The 26,753-nt window shown below is 39.5% G+C and overlaps 1 protein-coding gene across 13 annotated transcripts in view; it reads right to left on the bottom strand.

Annotated features, from left to right (window-relative positions):
• Positions 1-26,753, bottom strand: part of ATP8B4 (ATPase phospholipid transporting 8B4 (putative)) — a 345,053-nt gene that overhangs the window by 161,965 nt on the left and 156,335 nt on the right. Inside the window, exon 1 of one of the 13 annotated variants that reach the window (XM_055538006.1) lies at positions 22,206-22,311. The exons of the other annotated variants lie outside the window; for them this stretch is intronic. The gene's annotated coding sequence lies outside the window, so the exon portion shown is untranslated. Of the gene's footprint in view, positions 1-22,205; positions 22,312-26,753 lie in introns of those variants that run through there. 13 annotated transcript variants of the gene reach the window in all.

Here is a 26,753-nt window from a genome sequence, read left to right as displayed (position 1 = left end):
TACGTTGAAAAGGAGTACATGCAGAACACTCATATGCATTGAAAGATTCTGTGTTTTGAAGCAAAGATTTACATTTGCATTTGTCTGCAGTTATACACATAGAAGATTTCTTGAAAGACACATGAGAAACTGTTCAGTGGTTGCCATTAGAAAAAGGAAACTAAAAGGAGAACTGGGATGTAGAGGAGATGCCATTTCATTGTATACTTTTTCAGTCTGTTTGAATTTTTGGCATTACACATATTGGTATTTTAAAGGACAACTGGGGAGTAAAAATAGAAGAAAACTCCTCCAAGTTTATATGTGAGTGGCAAATCAGAACTTCAAAATGAATCTGCCTGAATACAAAGCCATGTTCTTAATAAATCTATACTCATTATTCTTTTTTTACTTTATTTTCTATGATAATTATGTATCATCTATTTAGAAAGAGGATGGCTCCTAAGGAGCTGAAGAGATTCAAGCATAGCAATAGTACAGGCTCCCAGTGTTTAAATACAGCTGATTCAAAGCCAGCTTGCAGTCATGGTCCCCTGACACAAATGTCCAGTGGACAGCAGCAGTCTCTGGTTCTTTTCAATCCCACTGCTGTCAGAGCCACACTAAAGTAAGAGATATAGGTTGTCCCTAATCCTCTAACAGACTGGTGAGCAGGATCTCATTACACTGAGATTGAGCATAAAATGGCATAGCCTTGTCTAATTCAATGAAACTATGAGCCATGCCATGTAGGGCCACCCAAGACAGACGAGTTATGGTGGAGAATTCTGACAAAATGTGGTCAACTGGAGAAAGGAATGCCAAACCACTTCAGTATTCTTGCCTTGAGAATCAAATTGCCAACATCCATTGGATCATCGAAAAAGCACATGAGAGTTCCAGAAAAACATCTACTTCTGCTTTACTGACTACGCAAAAGCCTTTGACTGGGTGGATCACGATAAACTATGGAAAATTCTTAAAGAGATGGAAATATCAGACCACCTGACCTGCCTCTTAAGAAATCTGTATGCAGGTCAAGAAGTAACAGTTAGAACTCTACATGAAACAACAGATTGGCTCCAAATTGGGAAAGGAGTACATCAAGGCTGTATATTGTCATCCTGTTTATTTAACTTATATGCAGAGTACATCATGAGAAACACTGGGCTGGAAGAAGCACAAGCTGGAATCAAGACTGCCGGGAGAAATATCAATAACCTCAAATATGCAGATGACACCACCCTTATGGCAGAAAGTTAAGAAGAACTAGAGCATCTTGATGGAAGTGAAAGAGGAGAGTGAAAAAGCTGGCTTAAAACTCAACATTCAGAAAACTAAGATCATGGCATCCAGTCCCATCCCTTCATGGCAAATAGATGGGAAAATAATGGAAACAGTGAGAGACTTTATTTTTTTGAGCTCCAAAATCACTGCAGGTGGTGACTGCATCCATGAAATTAAAAGACACTTGCTCCTTGAAAGAAAAGCTATGACCAACATAGCTTTGACCAATATGCTGCCTAAAAGCTGGACAGCATATTAAAAAGCAGAGACATTACTTTACCAACAAAGGTCCGTCTAGCCAAAGCTATGGTTTTTCCAGTAGTCATGTACGGATGTGAGAGTTGGACTATAAAGAAAGCTGAGTGCCGAAGAACTGATGCCTTAAACTATGGAGTTGGAGAAGCCTTTTGAGAGTCCCTTGGACTGCACGGAGATCCAACCAGTTAATCCTAAAGGAAATCAGTCCTGAATATTCATTGAAAGGACTGATGCTGAAGCTGAAACTCCCAATACTTTGGCCACCTGATGAGAACTGACTCATTGGAAAAGACCCTGGTGCTGGGCAAGATTGAAGGCGGGAGAAGAAGGGTATGACAGAGGATGAGATGGATGGATGGCATCACTGACTAGATGAACATGAGTTTGAGCAAGCTCCGGGAGTTGGTGGCGGACAGGGAAGCCTGGCATGCTGCAGTCCATGGGGTTGCAAAAAGTTGGACATGACTGAGTGACTGAACTGAACATGACTCATATCTTTAAAATCTATTTATTTTGAAGAATGCAGATGTTTTCCTTCTTGTCCTCACTTCTTTTTAGCACCATGCTGATGCTGAGGCAGAACCACAGAGGTCAATGGTATTGCTCCCATTTTGGAGGGGGAAAGGGTAAGAAGAGGGAGAAATGATAAAAGGTAATAATTCTACAGCATGGATAGTTTGGTTTATAAATTTTATTAGAAAAAATGCAGTATTAGCAATGCCTTGCCTAATTTATACAAAGGTCTTCCCAGATGCCTCAGAAGTAAAGAATCCGCCTGCCAAATAGGAGATACGGGTTGAGGCCCTGGGTCAAGAAGATCCCCTGGAGAAGGGAATGGTTACCCACTCCAGTATTCTTGCCTAGGAAATCCCATGGACAGAGGAGCCTGGTGGGCTACAGTTCATGAGGTTGTAACAAGTCAGATACAACTTGACTAAACAACAACAACAATTTATACAAATCCTTGTAGAGTCTTTTGAGCACTATTTGGATGCAGAAATACACACTATTTTTAAAACAGAATGAACAATTCACTTACTAAGTTTTACCTGAGCAATAAGCCACTGACAGTCGTACAGAAAAACTATTATCTTTAATCATTTCTATAAACTGAAACATATCTCCTGAATGAATCTCCCTAGAGCCCATTTTCTGTAATTTCTTGGTAGAAATCCATTAGTAGATGGCTAATAGATGATGCAACCCCTAGGAAATTAGAAAAAAATTATCTCAAAGGAAGACTATTTCATCTGCTCTGATATATGAATGCTGAAGGAATAGTTTCATTTGACCATGGAGCAAACAGTTATTTCGGTTCAGGTCACATTCCTGGGCAGCAGAATCAGGAGGAAAATCTGCATGCAAGAAGTTTATCAGCAAGTTCTCTTGGGAATAATCCGTGTGGGGCAGGAAGGAAAGCACTGGGCAGAGTGGGGAGCTGGACTGCTGCTGCAGCCACAGAAAGGGCTCAGCCAACCCCAGGGGAGCTCTGAGCTGGAATGGGCCTCTCGAGTTGGATCAAGGGTTCCTGGCCTTTATACCTTAGCATGTCCAGTCACTGGACGCAGTCTGGTCCCAGATACAGCAGAGACTTTAATTTAAAAAAAAAAAAAAAACTGTTCCTCAGCTGGGAGCCGTTCCCAGAGAGAGCTGACAGCTGAGGGCTGTGTGCAGGCAGCACACCCAGCTTGGGGAAATACATTCTGCATTCTGGAAGAGAAACTGGGGTGGCAGCAGAGCACATGGGAACTTTATCAGGATTGAAGCCCTACAGTCTGTTTTCCCATCGCCTCTAACCATGTTCTTAATCATTTTTCAAACATAGGGCCAAATTAAGAGAGAAGCGAATATATGTTAAGCCAGAAAAAAACTAGTTGCTTACTATATCAAGTAATAATGCATGCCATATTGACACAGAGCAAAAGTGTCTCTAGGGGGTGTGATCTGGTTTGCTCTAGTCAGAGAACACAGCATCTCTGGAAACAGCATTCCTGACCCTGCAGCACAAAGCACAGCTGAGGATATCACTGAAAGATAGGGAGTTAATTTACTTAGAAGATTTGCAGTAATATTAAATCCTAAACAATTTTAAAGAAAATGTTAAAGTGTTACTTTAAAGTAGGCTCTACTATTTATCACTTTGAGTTCCTCAGAAACAGGATAGCATGTAGGTGAATTTTTCATTCAATCAAAATCCACTGGCATGGGAGGCACTATCATCCTTCATTTTAGGAGTTCAAGATTGCTCCATACACACAACATGTGCATTCTGAGTCAGGCACTGCACTGAGTGTTGAAGCTACAAGTAGAATTAGATACAGACTGTGATTTCAAGAAACCTAGAGACTAGTGGGATATAAATACGGCTCTTCAATAACCCCAATTCAATCATTTTTGCCTTCTAATACCTGAAACATGTGGATATTCTTCCACTCAGCATTGAGGAATACCTGTATTCAGGAGAATGACCTCAGTGTGAGATTATTTGCCATACAGCTGTCATCAAAAGCTGAAAACTGAGAAAATTGATAGGCCAGAGAAATTGTCTAATAAAGGATATATTAACTTTCATTCCTCAAGATACTCTCAGCTTTGTCCCCTTACACAGTGAGCTCATCAGAAAACTATATGCCTGGACTGTATTACTCTGGTCCCTCTAGACTTGGCTTCTCAGAATCATGACTTAAAGTCATGCCAAAAGATTTCAATCAGGATTTACTTGTGGTCATGAGGAAAGTATCTCCACTTTCTGAGATTTCAACCATTATGTCATTCACATCTTTCTCTCAGGACCAGGATAAATCTTATTGCTTGTAATTACTAGAATACATCCTTTCATTGGGCCATCGGTTCTACACCCTAGATGCTTTCATTATGAGGAGAAACAAAGTTCAAGGTAATATTTGAACTTCATGAGAAACAAAGCCTAACGGATTGTTTTAACAAAAACTAGAAATTTTTAAAGTAAAGATTCTGTCCTTTGAGGATGACATTCTAGGGACAATCTTGATACTTGAGGAAACAGAATACTATTTAGAATGGACCAGAAGCTGCAATCAATTTTTTTGAATCCTTACATTTATCAAGAGGAGAATCTTTACCTTAAATTTATGAAAGACATGATGTAACATAGTAGAAAGAGCCTATGTCATGAGAACCAGAAGACACAGACTTGGGACTAAGTCTACTACCAACCAGCCATGTCACTTGGGCAAGAAGTTCATCACAACTAGAATTCCCAACTATGATCTATGTTAATCGGTTCATGCCAACTCCTCAGAATGCTTCTTTAAACAGAATCCTAAGGATTTAAAATGTGATAAACCCATCTGACATTTAAACATGTGTTATGATGACACCTATGAATTTTATACAAGTTTATGAAGAATTCTATAAACTATAAAATAATACATACCTTAAAGTATTGTGACTACTTTCTTATTACTATAAACCACCTCATTATAAGAATGGTACATTCAAATTTTTAAGTCTTCAAAAGAGCTATCTATATTTAGTATCTCCACTTCAAGACTGCCCATGCTTCTTTCTCCAATCAGAATTTTGTCTCAATCCCTCCATCTGTAATCTCTCTTCATGATGTTAAATCCAAGGATCAGTTCTCAGTCTTCACTATACCCAGCACAGTTAACCATTCCCTCCTGCTTCAAACACCTTTTCTTTAAATTCAGAGCACCATATTCCCTTGGTTTTCTTCCTACTGCATTAGTCACTCCTTCTTAAGCCCTTAGCTACTTTTCTCTTCTTCCCATCTTCAGAACTCCTCTCTCTTCTGTCTAGAGTCTGGAGTCTCACTCTAAGTGGCTGGACGACTCCCTCATATATCTTCAGATCAGACTTCTCCCCTAAGCTTTTTCTGCTCAACCTACATCTCTACAGAATGGTTACTATCTCACTAGAACTCTGGTTTCCAAGTCTAGTCAAAAACAAAACATAAAACAATCAATGTCACAACAACATGCTTCTTTCCCAGTTTTTCCTGTCTTGGACCTCACCCAAGAAAACTCCTCCTGATTTCTCTCTTCACACACCTCCATATGGCAGCACTCCTATTGACTCTAACTTCAAAATACATCTCAAAGTGTGGGTATTAGATAATGTTAAAGTTAAATGAGTACTGCTATTTCATTAAATGTAGTTATGGTATTTGGGCAAAATATATTATAAGTCCTTATCTGTTCCCGAGAAACACTAAAGCAGTATTTACTGACAATGTGGGTATGACACACAGAGTTTACTTTTATTAGTAAAATATCCCAAATAATAAAAAGTGAGAATGGATACAAAAATAGCAGAAGCTTGATGATGGCTGCAGCTAGGTAATATATAAAAAAGAGTTCACTGTACTGTTCTATTTTCATGTGTTTAAAAATCCATAATAAGATATATTCCACTTATCTTCTCTACTACTACCACGAGTTGATGATGGCACCATCATCATCTGTACAACAGTAGAAAACTCACAATTTGTCATTACCATTCTACACTTGCCCTTCTCTGCTGTCCACTATCCACACACCAGCCAGAGAAGTATTTTTGTCCGTCATGCAATTCTCCTGCTTAAAACTAGCTTCACATCACATTTAGTATAAAATTGGAATTTTCCAACATGATCTATAAGAATTGGCTCTTGCCAACCCCTCCGAACTCCCCTTTATCACAATACCCTAGCTAGAGTAGACATCTTACTGTTAAGTTCATTGACACTTTGAGGCCTTTATACTTATTGTTTTTACCCAGATCTTGGTATGGCTAGGTCCCTCTCAAATCAAATTGCATCTCCATAAGAGAACTTCTTTGGTCACCTTGTTTATTTGGCTTCCAGATTTGAAGGATCCCTTTTATCTTTTTAATTGAATGAAAATTCTTTAAATTCTATAGTGCTTTATAATTTTCAAAAGCTCCACACATATGATTTCATATAATCTCATAATAACCCTCTTTTTTTAATCCCTTGTCCTTTTATTGCCTCCTCTCCCATCTCTTCACTGGTAACCACTAGTTTGTTCTGTGAGTCTGGCTTCTCTTTTGTTTTATTCATTAATCTGTTGTATTTTTTAGATTCTACATATAAGTTACATCATAAAGTGTTTGTCTTTTTCTGTCTGATATTTCACTTAGCATAATGCCCTCCAAGTCCAATCATGTTGCTGTAATGGCAAAATTTTATTCTTTTTATGGCTGAGTATCCCACTGTGTTTATGTACACACACACACACACACACACATCACATCTTCCTTCTTCATTCATCTATTGATGGACACTTAGGTTGTTTCCATATCTTGGCAATTGTAAACAATATTGCTATGAACACTGGGGTGCATGTATCTTTTCAAATTAGTGTTTTCAGAGGGTTTCTGACTATATATCCAGGAGTAGAATTGCTGGGTCCTCATACTGTTTTCACAGTGGCTACTGCTACAGTTTATATTCCCACCATCAGTGTAAGAGGGTTCTCTTTTCTCCACATCCTTGCCAACATTTTCTTTTTGGTGATAGCCTTCTGACAAGTGAGAGGTGATTTCTCAACTGTGGTTTTGCTTTGCATTTCCCTGATGATTAGAGATGTTGAGCATCTTTTCATGGGCCTGTTTGGCCATACTATTTAAACTCATCTGCCTATCTCTCATCCTACTACTATGCCCTATTTTGTTTTCTTAGTTGCATTTATAACAACCTGAAACCATATTACTTATTAATATTTTGTTTACTGTCCATTTTCCCTACTACGTAGTTCACTCCTTAGGATAGGGATTTGTCTGTCCTGCTCATTTCTGCATCCCTAGCAGGCAAAACAGTGCCTGGCATATATAAGGGGCTCAATAAATATTAGTTGAATGAATATTTGAATGGATTTGTTATTTACATAGTTACTCATACTGTGTGCTTAACACATTTAGCTCTAGGGTCGCAGTGAATAATAGTTCCATATGGCTACACCTGTCTGTGGGAAGGCCCTAAAAATCTAGTAGAGATAAGCACAAAGTACAGAAAGAGTAAATATAGAATGAATCCTTGCAGGGCAAAGGTTAACAGTTTAGAAAATAAAAATGTTATTCATTTTCCTCAAAGTGTGTACTTGTGAGTTACATTTCTTCACAGCTATAAGGCAAGTGGCACATCCCACAGGGATGCCAACTTCTTTCACAGCTTTACATTTCCAATTTCTTCACTATGACCTGTATCATGAATGTATGTTGCCAACTGAAAGAGTATGTGGATTCTGCTGAATTCATAAATATTGAACACCTACTACATGTCAGGCAGTAGAGAAGCACTGTGAATAAACCCTGAAGAGTCTCCCAGTCAAAGGGGAAGACTAAAATGGACTGTAAAATGCTGTGCTTAACTCTAGCTTGGTGACAGGTACATGTTGCTGCTGCTGCTAAGTCACTTCAGTCATGTCCGACTCTGTGTGACCCCACAGACGGCAGCCCACCAGGCTCCCCCATCCCTGGGATTCTCCAGGCAAGAACACTGGAGTGGGTTGCCATTTCCTTCTCCAATGCATTCAAGTGAAAAGTGAAAAGGAAGTCGCTCAGTTGTGTCCGACTCCTCGCGACCCCATGGACTGCAGCCTACCAGGCTCCTCCATCCATGGGATTTTCCAGGCAAGAGTACTGGAGTGGGTTGCCATTGCCTTCTCCGCAGGTACATGCTACAGGAATAAAAAGAGGATGCTGATAGTTCTACCTGCCTGAAATAGATACCGAAGGGTTTTCCAGAGATGGTTAACCCAGGAGTTGAGCCCTAATGGATGAAAAAGGGAGAAAGGAAAGCATAGCATTGCAGGCTGAGGTAAAGCAAGTAGTTCTATGTGATTGTAGATAATGTTAGAAAGACTGGCTGGGAGCTTGACTGGAGTAAGTACTTTGATGGTAAGGACAGAGTAGGGAGTTGCCAAGGAGTTTTTAGCAGAAATATGTTGTGATCTGAGTTGTTTTGTAGAAAGAAAACTGTCAGGAATATATTTGGCTCAGCACAACTCAATCCTGCTTAGAGAAACTATACACACACACTACACTAGCGAAGACTCTAAAACAATCTCTCTCCACACCATGTAGGGATGTCATTGTTTCCCACTGGAAAAATTTACTAGAAGACAAAATCTAAAATTTATTCTCAAACAGAACTCAAAAAAATACTGTAGACCCACAAATGGCAGTGAATAGAATTAGACAAATCACTAAAAAGAGAAATGACAGTTAATATATACTTGAAAATGTAATCATCTTCACTTTCTAGAAAACAACATATTTTTAAAACAAGACATCTGTTGTGTATCTGCTATGCAAAACAACTTATGCAATTGGCCTAGATTTTCAAAATGATAATACTCAAAGTTCTGATGGTGTTGTGGAAAAACCACTTTGTTCAAATGGGAGGATAAATGGGCATGAACTTCCTAGAAAGCAATTTCACAACATTATTAAGAACCTTTAAAAAGGACAAAGTCTAGGTTCCCTAGAAATACAGCCTGGTCAGGAAATACAGACAACCTGGATGGGAGGGCAATTTGCGTGAAAATGGGTACATGGATATGTATGGCTGAGTCTCTTCACTGTTCACCTGAAACTATCATAAGATTGTTAACCAGCTATACCAAAATACAAAATAAAAGTTAAAAAAAAAAAGAAAGAAACATAACCTAAAGAAATAAAGATACATATGAAACATTTCAAAAATGCTCCTCCTAGAATTATATATAAAACAAAATATTAGAAAAAAGTTAATTTCCTAATAGGGGAATGATCAATTATAGTATATCTATTATTTAACTACTAAAAAAAGTTTTCAAATAATTTTTAATGACATAAATGAGTTATATCAAAAGAAAAAAGTAAAATAAAAAGCTATTGCATGGGCTTTTTTGCATATACACACAAAAAAAACAAAAAATACAAGGAATAAAACTTTACTCCAAAAAAGTAGAAATTGATTTTTCTGTATTATTATATTTTTAATTGATTAATTTTAGTCAAAGATTCACCTCTTCCGGGAAGCCTCCTCTGACCTCTAGACTAAGTACCCTTTCTTCAGTGTTTCTATGACAGTTCATGAAAATTCCCATCATCGTCCACATTATACTGAAATTACCTACTTGTTTCTCTCTCTCCCCACAAAATGAGAATTCATGAAACTAGAAATGGCATGTTAATCATCTCTGGCACACTAAAGATACTTAATATTTAGGGAACTAAGACAGACTTAAACATTTCTCTTTGGCTCAGAATAGCTATATGTCTGGTTTTAATAGTGCTGGAACAATAATTCAAGTGGTCCCAATAGGACTGGCTGGCTCTCTTGTGGAGCCCTAACCAGGCCAATAGTGGTAGGTGTAAGCAGGAACTTCAACATTCTCCCATGCCACAACTTAGGACAATAACCTGAACTCCCAAATTAATCCACTCTTCCTGGAACCTGTAGGCCTAGCTAAACCCAGCTTCTGGTGAAGGTATACCTAATACATGCACTGCCCCATCCATCACTCCATGGGCCACAGCTCTGGACAACCTTGGAACAGCCAAAGACTTTGGGTTGAAGGTTGGAATATTAAATGGTAGTTCTATTTCTCATACTTTAGAGGCAGGAGGGGTGGGAAAGGCCTTATAATACAATCCCTTTATTTCTCTCTGGCATTCCTCAAATCTCAAAGTCTCTAAAATTCTCTGACCCCTGGATCTACGTAGATGATCCCTTTTTTTTTTTTTTTTTTTGGTCCAGAGTAGACTCCAGTTTTCTCTATTAAGAAGATGAAAACGTTCCATCAGAAAGTTGCCCTTTGAATTACTTTCTGGAAAATATTCTACACTGTATGCTCCATCCAGCTCTTGGATGAAGTTTTTCTGTGTCAGAGCAATGACACACTGGTCTCACACTCCCCGGGCCCTCTATACTTTCTAGATATCAGGGGGATTCGGGCCTTATGGTTTTATTTGTAATCTGCTAATATATATCTGGCTTCCCAGGTGGCTAAGTGGTAAAGAATCTGCCTGCCAATACAGGAGACACCGGTTCAATCCTTGGTTCAGGAAGATTCCCTGGAGAAGGAAATGGCAACCCACTCCGGTATTCTTGCCTGGGAAATCCCATGAACAGAGGAGCTTGGTGGGCTACAGTCAATGGGGTCGCAAAGAGTCAGGCATGACTCAGCAACTGAACAACAACAATACATAGGCAAGTATGTAAATAACAATCTTTTCTCTTCTGAGCTTCTTCCCTAATCATAAGAGCCACTGCTGGGAAGTGTGTTGTCGACTTGGTTAATTGGGAGATTTTTACACTGGGGATGGTGGTCAATAATTAAGCATCATTTGAGTAGGACTAACATTAGTTCGACATTAACAGTACCAGACTTGAAACTTCATACCAGACTGACATGAACAAATTTGCATGCCAATTCTAAATACTTATGCTGTGATACTTTGCACTAATTTACATATGCTATTACAATTTCTACCTTTTTAGACATCTAGTATTCGAAAATGTTCTCTACTTTAAAAGGCCTACATTGAATATTGTTTTCTTATCCTTCTTTGTATCTCAATTCCAGTCTTCTTTCTTCTTTACTCCTAGAAGAAGAGTGAGAAGAGAGATACAAAGAAAGGACAAAATTTGGAGTGAAGAAAAAAAGAAAACTCTGAAGTGGTTCACCAGGACACAGTTAAAAGGTCCTCACTGATAGTCTACATATAAAAAGGAGTGATGGCATCTCTGTGCCTTGGCACCCAAAAGAATTAAGGCCAAAGGCAAAAAAGAAAAGCAAAGGTCTTATGGAATTACTTTCTATAATGAAGTGTCAAGTGAAAAAGAGAAAGCACATACACAATGGAGTATTATTCAGCCATTAAAAAGAATACATTTGAATCAGTTCTAATGAGGTGGATGAAACTGGAGCCTATTATCCAGAGTGAAGTAAGCCAGAAAGAAAAACACCAATACAGTATACTAACGCATATATATGGAATTTAGAAAGATGGTAACAATAACCCTGTGTACGAGACAGCAAAAGAGACACTGATGTATAGAACAGTCTTATGGACTCTGTGGGAGAGGGAGAGGGTGGGAAGATTTGGGAGAATGGCATTGAAACATGTAAATATCATGTATGAAATGAGTTGCCAGTCCAGGTTCGATGCACGATACTGGATGCTTGGGGCTGGTGCACTGGGACGACCCAGAGGGATGGAATGGGGAGGGAGGAGGGAGGAGGGTTCAGGATGGGGAACACATGTATACCTGTGGCGGATTCATTTTGATATTTGGCAAATCTAATACAGTTATGTAAAGTTTAAAAATAAAATAAAATTTAAAAAAAAAAAAAAAAAAAAAGAGAAAGCACAACAGAAAACAGGACAGATGTGGGAAGTGAGGTTGCAGCATGGTAGTTACCTGAGGGGGAGCAAATAGAGGAAGCCAGGTCCCTTTTTCTATTTATTCTTTTCTTACTCTTATAAGAAAATTAGGTTCTATTATTTAAAAAATAATAATAATCTATGTTTAGTACCCAAGTTTCAGAAGAAAATAGTAAGTGAAAGAAGGCAAATCTCCAGTAAAGGCACGGACCTAATAACTTCCATAGCTGTGACCCCAAAACCTATTTCTAATAAAGCAAGTGTTGGCAGAGCTGAAGCCTCAAGGGGATTAAGTTTGGATGCTCCAGGCCCTGTTGACAGAGACAGTAAACAGACTATATGGTAGAGGTCAGTAACTTCCAACTCATATCTAATAACTGAGTCTAGAAAGAGAAAAAAAAAAAAAAAACAAACCCTCAGCTTTCCTCTTTTGGCAGAAAGCTTTACTTTTCTACATTTTAAAACGATTTACAGTTCATATGGTTTCCAGACCCGCTCTCCAGAAGCAAGGGCACAGTTCCCTGCCTGGGTCTCTCAGCTCTCCACATGTGATTTATCAGGCAGCCATCCAGATGAATATTTGATTTGAAAATGAAGGCTTAAATTTAGCAGTGTGAAGGGGGAAAGTGTGCCTGAATGCAAATGTCTGGAAAAGGGCAAGGTAACCAGACGAAGCAAACTGGGTTAACAGGATTCATTAGCAGGCAATTCACAAAGTCCTGCTGGAGGGCAATATCAGATGCAGACACAAGGAAACCCATCTCCACATCCTCATCTCCAGTGTTGAGAGCTGCCTGGGCTCCCACATTTTTGGTTTTCTGACATGCTGCAACCTGGGGAGAGCCGAGAAGCAAACAGTAAGCATTGCTTCAAATGCTTCCTAGAGCTCTGCTAATTCAGAAATGAAGCCCAGATGGACCAAATCCTCTCCCTTTCTTTAATGTCAAGCACAGTCTCAGGCATGTTAAGGTGCAGCAACATCAGGGAGACTCCAAATAATACAAGGCATTTGGGTTAAAGATGGGTCTGACATCCAAAGACCCCACAGCAGACACCATTCTCCAGTGGTGATGACAGCAGGCAATGATGTGCACAGAATATGCAATATGTGGATACCCCACTTTCCCATATTAGTTGCAGGGAAGAAGAAGGATAGGGAATACTAAAAAGATATTCTGATCTTGCCTCAAAGTGAGCTGTTTAATTTAAATGCATTTAGTTCATCCATCACATAATTATTGAGTCTCAACTCCATGCAGGATGCTGCTCAGTCAGGTGACAGAAATACAGAGACTGTCGCAGCTTCCAGTAACTTAAAGTAACATGACAGACAAGCAGAGCAGGACAACTCCCTTCTCCCACATCTATCATGACCCCCTTCCACTGACTTTTCCTCCATGCAACAAACATGCACTTTTCCAAAAGCAAATCCTTCCACATATTCTGTTTTTAGGAAAACACTCAAACTCTCAATGCAGTCTTCAAGGCCCTTCAGTCTCTGACTTTGGACCATTTTTCCAGCCTCGCTTCACACTGCTTTTCTCTCAGTCTTGCCCTTTGCGCTTCTGCCATGATCACATCCTCCTTTCCACCATAGGGCCTTTGAACATGCTGCTCCCTCTGTCTGTAATTCTCCTTATCATTCCATCACCCCACCCCTCATCTAATTAACTCCTAGTTGTCATAAGCTCTCAGCTTAAATTTACTACTCTTGCAAAGAACCCTTTTCTAAATTTCCTTACCTCTATCCACTTCCCCTGCCACACATACCCAAAAAAAAACCCATGCTTCAGAATCATAGTTTTCCTCAACAGCACCTGCCTTGGTTCATGATTACACCACTTAGCGTGACTGCAGTGGTTCTTCCTTATCTGTGGTTTTAGTTTCTGCAGTTTTAGTTATTTGCGGCCAGCCACAGTCTGAAAACATCAAATGGAAAATTTCAGAAATAACTCATAAATTTTAAATCATGCAGTGTTCTGAGTATCATGAAGAAATCTTGCTCTGTCCTGCTCCACCCTACCTGGTACATCAACCAGCCCCTTGTTCAGTATATCCCACCCTGTATTCACTTAGTAGCACAGCATTGCAGTGCTTGTGTTCAAGTAATCCTTACTTTACTTAATAATGGTTCCTAAGCATGGGAATACTGATGCTGGCAATTCAGACATTTTCTTACTGTGCCTAGTTTTAAATTTTTACCATAATTTTGTATGTATAGGAAAAAACATCAGAGAAGGCAATGGCACCCCACTCCAGTACTCTTGCCTGGAAAATCCCATGGATGGAGGAGCCTGGTGGGCTACACTCCATGGGGTCGCTAAGAGTCGGACACAACTGAGCGACTTCCCTTTCACTTTTCACTTTCATGCATTGGAGAAGGAAATGGCAACCCACTCCAGTGTTCTTGCCTGGAGAATCCCAGGGACGGGGGAGCCTGGTGGGCTGCCATCTATGGGGTTGCACAGAGGCGGACATGACTGAAGCGACTTAGCAGCAGCAGCAGCAACTGTCCATGATTTCAGGCATCCATGGGGGAGAGAGGGTGGTCTTGGATAAGGGGAGACTACTGTATTTTATTGGGCTTCCCTCATAGCTCAGTCAGTAGAGAATCTGCTGGCAATTCAGGAGACCCGCATTCGATTCCTGGATCAGGAAGATCCCCTGGAGAAGGAAATGCAATCTACTCCAGTATTCTTACCTGGAGAATCCCATGGACAGAGGAGCCTGGCAGGCTACAGTCCATGGGATCCAAGAGTCAGACAGGACTTAGCAACTAAACCAGTATTTTATTAAGTATTTAATTAAGTAGTTAACAGTACTTTATTAAGTCCACCCTTCTCACTAGATACTGTGTTTATGGTTGCAGAGACCATGTCTATTGGGGTTCACTGAATTTCTGGTACCTAACATTAACAGATGTAATAAGCATCAAAAATACAAATAAATCAAATGTAAGAAGACCATCATGACACTATGTGCCGTGATAGAGACAAGCAGGATTTGGGAGCGTCTGGTTAAGGCATTAACCCTGGGAACATCATGCTCTGAACTGTTTTCTGACACTTTCTGCTACACTTTCTCCCATTTGGAATACAATATTCTCATTGTTGGAAGATGCTATGGTTAAAATCCCTTTCTTCTTTCCCTAATATATTCTGTAACTTACTCTCATATCTAACTTTCCTCTCCCATCATCATCTTCTATTATTTATTACCATTATATTCATCCTTACATTTCCAGTATCCCGTTTTGTGTTAAGTCTTTTTGTACTGACTTCACTTCTTAAGATCTTCACCATCACCACAAAGGTGAAGAGACTCACAGAGCCTTAGTCCTAAGGGCTAGAAAGGACCTTGAATATCTGGCCCAATGGTACTCAAACTTCAACATGCACAAGAATCCCACAAGGTGCTAACAGAGTCCTCTCCCAGACTCAGAGATTTTGATTCAGGAAGTCTGGGAAAAGCAGTCCTCAGACCTCACTGAGAGAAGCACTGTATGGTCCAGAAATGCTTGTGCTGGCCCCTCAGGGGCCACCATAGACAGTAAGATGGCAGCTGAGGACCCCAGCTGTACTTGTATATATTCTAAACACTGGACTTCTATATAAGATTTCATTTGAAAGGGATCTGCTGGTTGGAAAAAGTTTTTAAATGACTGATATCCACTCCCTTGTTTTGTAGATGAGAAAATTGAAGTCCTTGGTCCTTAGTCACACAGCAAATTAGTGACAAAGCTGAAATAAGACATCAGCTTCCTGACACTAGACTGGTGGGCTTTCCCTAATAACCACACTGCTGTGCCATTCAATACCCCTATAATGAGATGTCTATACATGACAATGACAGTCATAGATGGACCACATTTCACCAAGCAGGTAGTTTCAAACATGAGAGAATGGATTTATGCTAATTCATCTATCTGTATTTTTCACCCAGCATGTTCTCAGGCTCCGGGTGTTAGTCACCTTTATGACCTGTGCATGCTCAGTCGTTCAGTCAGTCGTGTCTGATTCTTTGCAAACGTATGGACTGTAGCCTGCCAGGTGCCACTGTGCATGGGATTTTCCAGGCAAGAATACTGGAATGGGTTGCCATTTCCTCCTCCAGGGTATCTTCCCAACCCAAGGATCAAATTCACATCTCTTACGTCTCCTACATTGGCAGGCGGGTTCTTTACCACTTAGCCACCTGGTAAGCCCTTTATGACCTGGACCCTTCCCTAATTCTCTTCTGTCTCCCTCCCCTCTCATCCTCTCCCCTCATTCAATTAGCTCTCCAATGGATGACCTCTGTTAGAAGACAATTTTTCCATGATTTATCCTGAGACAATGGTATCTCTGCTCCTAGCCTCCCAAAACGTGGGTTAAGATACTCCCAAGTGTGTTCTCCAGTCCTGTGGCCAGTGCTGAGTTTTCCAAATTTACTGGCATACTGAGTGAAACACTTTCACAACATCATCTTTCAGGATTTTAAATAGCTCAGTTGGAATTCCATCACCTCCACTAGTTTTGTTCATAGTAATGCTTCCTAAGGCCCACTTGATTTCACTTTCTAGGATGTCTGGCAATAAGTGAGTGACCACACCATCATGATTATCCAGGTCACTAAGAACTTATTGTACAATTCTTCTCTGTATTCTTGCCACCTCTTCTTAATATCTTCTGTTTCTGTTAGGTCCATACCATTTCTGTCCTTTATCGAGCCCATCTTTGCATGAAATGTTCCCTTGGTATCTCTAATTTTCTTGAAGAGATCTTTAGTCTTTCCCATTCTGTTATTTTTTCCTCTGTTTCTTTGCATTGATCACTGAGGAAGGCTTTCTTATATCTCCTTGCTATTCTTTGGAACTCTGCATTCAAATGAGTATGCTTTTCCTTTTCTCCTTTGCCTTTAGCTTCTCTTCTTTTCTCAGCTATTTGTAAGGCCTCCTCAGACAACCATTTTGCCTTTTTGCATTTCTTTTTCTTGGGGATGGTCATGATCCCTGCCTCCTGTAAAATGTCCCGAACCTCCAAGCATAGTTCTTCAGGCACTCTGTCTATCAGATCTAGGCTCTTGAATCTATTTGTCACTTCCACTGTAATCGTAAGGGATTTGATTTATGTCATACATGAATGGTCTAGTGGTTTCCCTACTTTCTTCCATTTAAGTCTGAATTTGGCAATAAGGAGCTCATGATCAGAGCCTCAGTCAGCTCCTGGTCTTGTTTTTGCTCACTGTACAGAGCTTCTCCATCTTTGGCTGCAAAGAACATAATCAATCTGATTTTGGTACTGACCATCTGGTGATGTCCATGTGTAGAATCTTATCTTGTGTTATTGGAAGAGGGTATCTGCTATGACCAGTGCTTTCTCTTGGCAAAACTCTGTTAGCCTTTGACCTGCTTTGTGACAGAAGAACTATACAAAAAAGATCTTCATGAACTAGATAACCACGATGGTGTGATCATTTACCTAAAGCCAGACATCCTAGAATGCGAAGTCAAGTGGGCCTTAAGAAGCATCACACGAACAAAGCTAGTGGAATTGATGAAATTCCAGTTGAGCTATTTTAAATCCTGAAAGATGATGCTGTGAAAGTGCTGCACTCAATATGTCAGCAAATTTGGAAAACTCAGCAGTGGCCACAGGACTGGAAAAGGTCAGTTTTCATTCCAATCCCAAGGAAAGGCAATGCCAAAGAATGCTCAAACTACCACACAATTGAATTCATGGCACAGGATAGCAAAGTAATGCTCAAAATTCTCCAAGCCAGGCTTCAACAGTACGTGAACCATTAACTTCCAGATGTTCAATGTGAATTTTGAAACGTCAGAGGAACCAGAGATCAAATTATGAACATCTGTTGGATCATTGAAAAAGCATGAGAGTTCCAGAAAAACATCTACTTCTATTTTATTGATTACACCAAAGCACTTGACTGTGTGGATAACAACAAGCTGTGGCAAATTCTGAAAGAGATGGGAATACCAGACCACCTGACCTGCCTCCTGAGAAATCTGTACACAGGTCAAGAAGCAACAGTTAGAACTGGACATGGAACAACAGACTGATTCCAAATCAGGAAAGGAGTACATCAAGGCTGTATATTGTCACGCTGCTTATTTAATTTATATGCAGAGTACATCATGAGAAATGCCAAGCTGGTTGAAGCACAAGCTGGAATCAAGATTGCTGCAAGAAATATCAAAAACCTCAGATATGCAGATGACACCACTCTGATGACAGAAAGTGAAGAACTGAAGAGTCCCTTGATGAAAGTGAAAGAGGAGAGTGAAAAAGTTGGCTTAAAACTCAACATTCAAAAAACTAAGATCATGACATCCAGTCCCATCACTTCATGACAAACAGATGGGGAAACAATGGAAACAGTGAGAGACTATTTTATTGGGCTCCAAAATCACTGCAGATGCTGACTGCAGCCATGAAATTAAAAGACATTTGCTCCTTGGAAAAGAATTAATGACCAACCTAGACAGCATATTAAAAAGCAGAGACATTACTTTGCCAAAAAAGGTCCATCTAGTCAAAGCTATTATTTTTCCTGTAGTCATGTACGAATCTGAGAAGTAGACTATAAAGAAAGCGGAGCGCAGAAGAATTTATGCTTTTGAACTGTGGTGTTAGTGAAGACTCTTGAGAGCCTCTTGGACTGCAAGGAGATCCAACCAGTCCATCCTAAAGAAAATCAGTCCTGACTATTCATTGGAAAGGACTGATGCTGAAGCTGAAACTCCAATACTTTGGCCACCTGATGGGAAGAACTGACTCATTGAAAAAGACTCTGATGGTAGGCAAGATTGAAGGCGGGAGGAGAAGGGGACGACAGAGGATGAGATGGTTGGATGGCATTACCAACTCGATGGACGTGAGTTTGAGTAAGCTCGAGGAGTTAGTGATGGACAGGGAATCCTAATGTGCTGTAGTCCATGGGGTCGCAAAGAGTCTGACATGACTGAGCGACTGAACTGATACTGAACTGATATTTGCATGAAAATTTCCCTTGGTATCTCTAATTTTCTTGGTGATCTCTAATCTTTTCCATTCTATTGTTTTCCTCTATTACTTTGCCTTGTTCACTTAAGAAGTCTTTCTTATCCCTCCTCGCTATTCTTTAGAACTCTGCATTCAACTGGGTATGTCTTTCCTTTTCTCCTTTGTCTTTCACTTATCTTCTTTTCTCAACTATTTGTAAGGCCTCCTCAGATAACCATTTTGCCTTCATTTATTTCCTTTTCTTTGGGATGGTTTTCGTCCCCACCTCCGGTACAATGTTACAAACCTCTATCCATAGTTCTTCAGGCACTTTGGGTGCTGCACTCAATATGCCAACAAATTTGGAAAACTCAGCAATGGCCACAGGACTGGAAAAGGTCAGTTTTCATTCCAATCCCAAAGAATTTGGGGCAATGCCAAAGAATATTCAAACTACCATACAATTGCACTCATTTCACTTGCTAACAACGAAAGGCTCAAAATCTTTCAAATTAGGCTTCAACAGTACACGAACCGAGAACTTCCAGATGTTCAAGCTGGATTTAGAAAAGGCAGAGGAATCAGAGATCAAATTGCCAACATCCAATGGATCACTGAAAAAGCAAAAGAGTTCCAGAAAAACATCTACTTCTGCTTCACTGACTATGCTAAAGCCTTTGACTGTGTGGATCACAACAAAATGTGGAAAATTCTTAAAGAGATGGAAATACCAGACCACTTTACCTGTCTTCTGAGAAACCTGTATGCAGATCAAGAAGCAATAGTTAGAACCGGACACAGAACAATGGATTGGTTCCAAATTGGAAAAGGAGTATAATAAGGCTGTCACCCTGCTTATGCAGAGCACATCAGGCAAAATACCAGGCTGGATAAATCACAAGCTAGAATCAAGACTTCTGGGAGAAATATCAACAACCTCAAATATGCAGATGACACCACACTAATGGCAGAAAGCAAAGAGGAACTAAAGAGCCTCCTGATGAAGGTGAAAGAGAAGAGCGAAAAAGCTGGCTTAAAACTCAACATTCAAAAAACTAACATCATGGCATCTGGCCTTATCACTTCAGGGCAAATAGATAGGGAAACAAAGGAAATAGTGGCAGATTTTACTTTCTTGGATTCCAAAGTCACTGCAGACTGTGATTTTAAAAGACACTTATTCCTTAGAAGAAAAGCTATTATGAACCTACACAGCATATTATGAAGCAGGGACATCACTCTGCCAACAAAGGTCTGTAGAGTCAAAACTGTGGTTTTTCCAGTAGTTGTGAATGGATGTGAGAGTTGGACCATAAACAAGGGTGAGTGCCAAAGAATTGATGCTTTCAAACTGTGGTGCTGGAGAAGACTCTTGAGAGTCCCTTAGAAAGCAAGGAGATCAAACCAGTCAATGCTAAAGGAAATCAACCCTGAATATTCATTAGAAGGACTGATGCTGAAGTGGTCAATACTTTGGCCACCTGATGCCAAGAGCTGGTTCACTGGAAAAGAAACTGATTTTTGGAAAGATTGAGGGCAGGAGGAGAAGGGGGTGACCGAAGATGAGATGGCTGGATGGCATCACCAACTCAATGGACATGAGTTTGAGCAAACTCGGGAAATAGTGAAGGACAGGTAAGCACCGCGTGCTGCACTCCATGGGGTCACAGAGTCAGATACGACTTAACAACTCAACAACAATGTGTATTCTCCCAAAGCACTTCATGCTTCCTTTTATCATGGCACCTACTGCTGTAAAATAATAATCTGTTGTCCACCTCCTTCTCTGGACTCTGGGCTCCCCAAGGGAAGGAACGTGGGTCTTAATAATCCCTGTATCCCTAGTATTAGCACAGTGGCTGGTACAGAGGTGTTACATAAATGTAGGTTTAATGATAGGTGAGTACTGCTGCTAAGTCACTTCAGTCATGTCCGACTCTGTGCGACCCCATAGATGGCGGCCCACCAGGCTCCCCTGTCCCTGGGATTCTCCAGGCAAGAACACTGGAGTGGGTTGCCATTTCCTTCTCCAATGCATGAAAGGGAAAAGTGAAAGTGAAGTCGCTCAATCGTGTCCGACTCTTCGAGACCCACATGAATTCCTGCCACTACTCTCAAAGCTCCTGTAAAATGTCTACTTCATATCTCTGATGAAGCCCAGGAGTGTGTTGATTGACACACAGAGAAAATTAGATCCAAATGAAACATGCCCTGTTGCCAACACAGTCCCCTTCAATCTTCACTGTAGTCCATGCATTCTCCGTCATGAAGCCCTCTCTAATCTCAATTCCATTTCTCAATGCTTTGCTTTTCTTCTTTACCCCTGGAACGCCCCCATACTGGGCTTAACACTGGAAATTAGTCAAATTTAAAACCCAATACTTATTTTGAATTAATGTGTACTCTTCTAAAGCTTAGAGAAAGTACACTTTTCCCACATACATTCTTCATTTAAAATGCTAACAATTTCTTTCACATCTTTAAAAACTAATTCTTTCCCCATCATCCAAGTCAATTCCTTCTGAAATGTTCAGCATCAGAATCTCAATTACACTTCCCCTTTCTTCCTTACCATTAGGAACTAGTCCACAATGCCACAGAGTTTTTCTTTTCATGGGTTGCTGACAATATCACTCTTACAGCCTCCAAATTCCCAGATGCTTTTGAGTCTTTAATTCTAATTTAGAGATGATTATTCTTACTTCTATTCACACTGACTTCTCTTTCTCCTGTCACTATTATAATTTCCTTGCCAAAGATCAAGAAAGAATTTTTTAAATTCCTGACGTGGAATAAGGGACTAGATCTTGGTTTTTGAGAATACTGTTCAAATTTAAAGGTGGTTTAATGTTCCCTGAATTACAGCTTTAAGGCCCCATTTCCACCCAGGCTCCCAAATCCTACTGAGGTTTTCTGTCACTTGGCATCAGTTTGTCTGTATACTGACAAAAAATTTAGAAAGCTGCACATTCGTAATGAGATGAGTTGTTTTGCTCACTCACCTTACCTGTGAGTAAAAACAATGAAATGTGAGTGTATCCTGGCAATTCTAGAGATAAACCTATTACATACAGTATATGTATGAATGTATTTTATTGGGGGCAAAAATTATCTTTTATTTAACTCTGCATCCCCAGCACATAGCATTCTGCCTGATACAGAGTAGGGTTTAATAAATGCCTGAGTGAAAAGAAAAAAAATGAACAAATAAACAAACATAGAACCTCTGGTTAAAAGCTAAAAAAACAGTGAGCATTTGTTTCCTAAGTCCACTTTAACAGTGGACCACAAAGTAGGTCTTAAAACAGTAAATCGTTACTCTCTCACAGTTCTACAGGCTAGAAGTCCAAAATCAAGGTGTATGCACAATGCTGCTCTTCCGACAGGCTCTGGAGAAGGATGTGTTCCACGCCTCTCCCCCAGCTCCCAATAGCCTCAGGCATCCAATCTCTGCCTCCATCTTCACCTTATCTTTTTGTCTATCTTTTTCCCTGCTCTTCTCTTATACACTTGTGATTGGATTACCAGGATGATCTCATCTCAAGATTCTTAACTTAATTATATAGGCAAAGACCCTTTATCCAAATAAGATCACATACACAGTTTCCAGTGGATCTAGCTTTTGGGGTGAGAGGAGCACCATTCAAGCCATGACAATAAGGTATAATATGATTGCAATTATTTTTTAAATAAATAGTATGTGGAATAGAAAGAGAAAAGAAGAGGAGAAAACAAAGATACTCAGATGTAAGAGAAAAGGGAGGAATAAAATGCCTTCACAAGTTCATTGCAGTTAACACTGATCTGGAAAGTGGAATCAAGAGAAATATCTGTCCTTTCTTTATATTCTTTTTAAGTTGTCTTCATTTTCTACCCACAAAAGACAGATAATATATCAATCTAAAATGCATGGGAGAAGGGAACACATTGAGATTAATCTCAGAAGATCTAAAGCAAAATGCCCTTGTAGTAGAAATGTACACAGTTAATCAACAGTACGTAGTTAATTGACAAATGCTGTCAAAACTTTTCCTGGGTTTGGTTTAGACAAACCAGTGGGCTCTGACTGAAACCAAATTTACTTACTATAATATTACAATCTCTTTCAGCTTTCAGATTTTATCTTAAGCCTTTACATTATTAAAATTAATGTTCTGACATTTTCAAGGCCTTTGTGGTTTAGATTTATGTTTGTTTTTTCAAAAGAAATTCTAGATCTCTCCTCATGACAACAGAGAAGTGACGCATAAACCTATTTTTTTAAAAAGAGAAGCAAGTTTTAAATGTTACATAGAATGTGGTGTATTTTTAGCTTCTATTGTCATCTCAGATAAAGTGGGTACTAACTACAGAAGAGCCTGATATTTTGATGAGCAGCTGCAACAGAGTTTGTGTTCAGAGCCAAGGAAGAAGCAAATTACTTTGAGTAATAAAAGGGAGATAAATATGAGAAGCCCCAGAACTGAGAGGAGACTGGAGTCAGCTATACTGAGCATTGGATGGGTCAAGGAGAAATGATACAGGCCAACAGCCAAGAAAGAGAACTCTGGGGAATAAAAATGTTAAAATGCGATTTCTCATGGTTTGCTATGGAATTTGTGAAATAAACTTCCTCGTTTATACCCCTACAAAGTCTTCATTCAACTCTACCTTGCTCTCTAATGCTTTCATCTACAGGAGCAGGGGCGTTCTTCAAGGGAGTTTTAAGAAGAGAAAAAAAGTGGCTAACATCTGGGTTATAGAAACTTTAAAAGGAAATTAGGAGATGCCTCTGAAAAAAAGCCCATGTGCAGAGTTTTGAAAGTGCTATAATTTCCTATTATTTCAAGATGTATCTCATTTAGGGAAATAGTCATCATTTAGAAATTCAACACTTAAAAAATTGTATTCATTCAATATAATAATTGATTACAATGGAAAAATCATTTATAAGAACTACAACGTCAAAGCTTACATACTGCTGCTACTGCTAAGTCACTTCAGTCATGTCCGACTCTGTGCGACCCCATAGACGGCAGCCCACCAGGTTCCCCCGTCCCTAGGATTTTCCAGGCAAGAACACTGGAGTGGGTTGTCATTTCCTTCTCCAATGCATGAAAGTGAAAAGTGAAAGGGAAGTCGCTCAGTCGTGTCCAACTCTCCACGACCCCATGGACTGCAGCCTTCCAGGCTCCTCCATCCATGGGATTTTCCAGGCAAGAGTACTGGAGTGGGGTGCCATTGCCTTCTCCAAGCTTACATACAAAAACCAGCATATCCCATCTGCAAAACTGACATGTAGACTCGCCCATGAAATGATCAGTCTAAGAGTTAAGCTGAAATTAATTTGAGGATGAAACTATTCTTGAGACTATTCTTTTATTCTGACTTAGCAGTGCTAAAGCTGAAACTCCAGTACTTTGGCCACCTCATGCGAAGAGTTGACTCACTGGAAAAGACTCTGATGCTGGGAGGGATTGGGGGCAGGAGGAGAAGGGGACGACAGAGGATGAGATGGCTGGATGGCATCACTGACTCGATGGACGCGAGTCTGAGTGAACTCCGGGATTTGGTGATGGACAGGGAGGCCTGGCGTGTTGCGATTCATGGGGTCACAAAGAGTCGGACACAACTGAGCGACTGATCTGATCTGATCTGAGCAGTGTGATCTAAAATTAAATCAATTTTAAACCATTTCCACTGAGTCCAAAAAACAGAGACTACTCCCACTAGCTTGTTTAATTCATTGTCATTTAAGCCCATAATAGTGTGTTTTATTAACATTGTTTTAAAAAAAGAAGAATCAATATTTTTCACCTCAAATTTTCTTTTCAAATATGCAGAGCTATTCATATAGATTCTGAATAGCTGTCCCCTAAACCCAGTTGTGCCAACATAACATAAATTATCTACAATGGGCTAGAGATTTTTAAAAACACTGAAACTTGGTGCTCTGTCTTGTGCTTCTGCATTTAACACAGAAGTTTCCACTCTGGTTGCAAACCCACGGGCCCTGATGAAGAAAAGATAACTCAATGCAGAGTTCATCCATTCTCCCAAGAAATTAATAGAATTCCAGAACCTTGCATGTAACCACTCACCCAATTACAAGCAGCACACAGACACACTAAACATGCATCAGCTTCAGATTCATCAAGTTCAATGACCTCAGTTAGTTTTTGTTTAGGAAGCTCAAGGGCAAAAAGAGCATATTTAATAAGAAATAATAATCCGCTCTTACCCAAGACTGACATTTTGGATCATAATCCAACAAAGGATGATGACATACGTGAATTACCCCCTCCTGAGTCGGTTATTGCCAAGAGTTCAACAGCATATGATAGATCTTTTGACCATAGGTCTACATACCTCTAATCTGGCAGTACAAATATGGGAAGAGTTCCTTCCTAGCTGCTGAAAGGATCTGCTAGCCTTCTGAATCACTACCCAAATGTCCTCAAGGAACTCTGCAAACCAAAACTGATGCATATGAGTGCCATACAGCTAGTAATTGCAATATAAAACTTATATTCAAACCGTTTCAAATTATTGATGTTTGGGGATTTACATGTGTCACTAACACATTTTTTAAAGCAGAATGTTCTGGAGCTTTTTTTCATGTTGTGCTATGATTAAGGAAAGATAAACTTGAAATTTGATGGTGGTGGTCTGACAAGAAACCCTTGTTTCAGGAAACCCCCATGTGTGGTAGAACTGAAACCTCCCACGCTTTGGTCAACATACCCAACCTGGTCCTGTTCACACTTAAACCCAGGATACTCTGACAAAAGTTACTATCAGTGGGCTGAGTAATAATCCTTAAGGTTTCAATTACTTAATATAAGAAATAACAGGGTCAGGGTAATCATTCTAGGTGGATTTGGTAAATACATCACAAAACCCAGTATTATGGAAAAGGGTAACTATCGATTTAGAAAAATCAAGAAACTATACTTTAAAATTAAAAACAGAGTAAATATCAAGCAGTGAGAAAATGGTCACGTGAATTATAAGATATAAATTCAACTGAGTACAGTCTTTAAAAATGCAACACTTAGGGAGGCTTAACAGGGAGGTGGTACATATATAATTGTGGCTGATCTGTGTTGCTGTATGGCAGAAACAAACAAAACATTGTAATGTTTCCCCAATTAAAAATAAATTTTTAAAAATGCAACCCTTAAAAATTACATGTATAAAAATAATAGAAAGAGATTTGGAAAATGGTAATGACATGGTGTGAAGTAAAAACAAGAATAAAAATACACATATATACACAATTATGAAAAATCTTGAGATAGAAGGAAAAAACAGAAAGGAAATATAGGAAAATAGTAACAATAATTACTTTTGGATAGTGGAAGAATGAATGTTATTTTCTCCCTTCTACTTTTTTCTGTCTCCCAAATTTCTCTTAATAAACATATGCTATTTTTATAACAGGAAAAAATACCAAATTAAAAAAAAAGAAATGTTCTCTTCTAATATCCAATGGGAGATATCAAACTAGAAAATTTGATTAGACAAGGAGAAAATTTACTCCTACTGAATTAATACATTTGTTTTCATAATCATGCAGCATATCTAGGAATATGAGACTTGAAGAGGGAAGACAATACTCTGCAGTACAGAAAGCCCTTGTCTTTCCCTATAAATACTCAGTTTCAAATGAAAAATGATTGAAGAAGATTGACAGGAAGAATCCCATGAAAGAACTTTGGAGATTTAAGCCAAGTGTGCCAAAGCTCAGGAAAATATCAAGTGGAATGTGTTACATAAAAAGTTGATGGGCAAGAGCAAACTGACATCTAGAGGAGTCAGGGAAGTATCCCACCTGAAGGAGGGCAGGGCCAGCTCAGATTCTCCTAGTGCAGAAGTGTAAGTTCAGAAGATGCT

Source organism: Bubalus kerabau, chromosome 10 (genome assembly GCF_029407905.1).
Source record: "Bubalus kerabau isolate K-KA32 ecotype Philippines breed swamp buffalo chromosome 10, PCC_UOA_SB_1v2, whole genome shotgun sequence".
NCBI classification, from domain to species: Eukaryota; Metazoa; Chordata; class Mammalia; order Artiodactyla; family Bovidae; genus Bubalus; species Bubalus kerabau.
The sequence above is the reverse complement of the archived record's forward strand: the minus strand, read 5'-3'. Positions and strand labels throughout refer to the sequence as shown.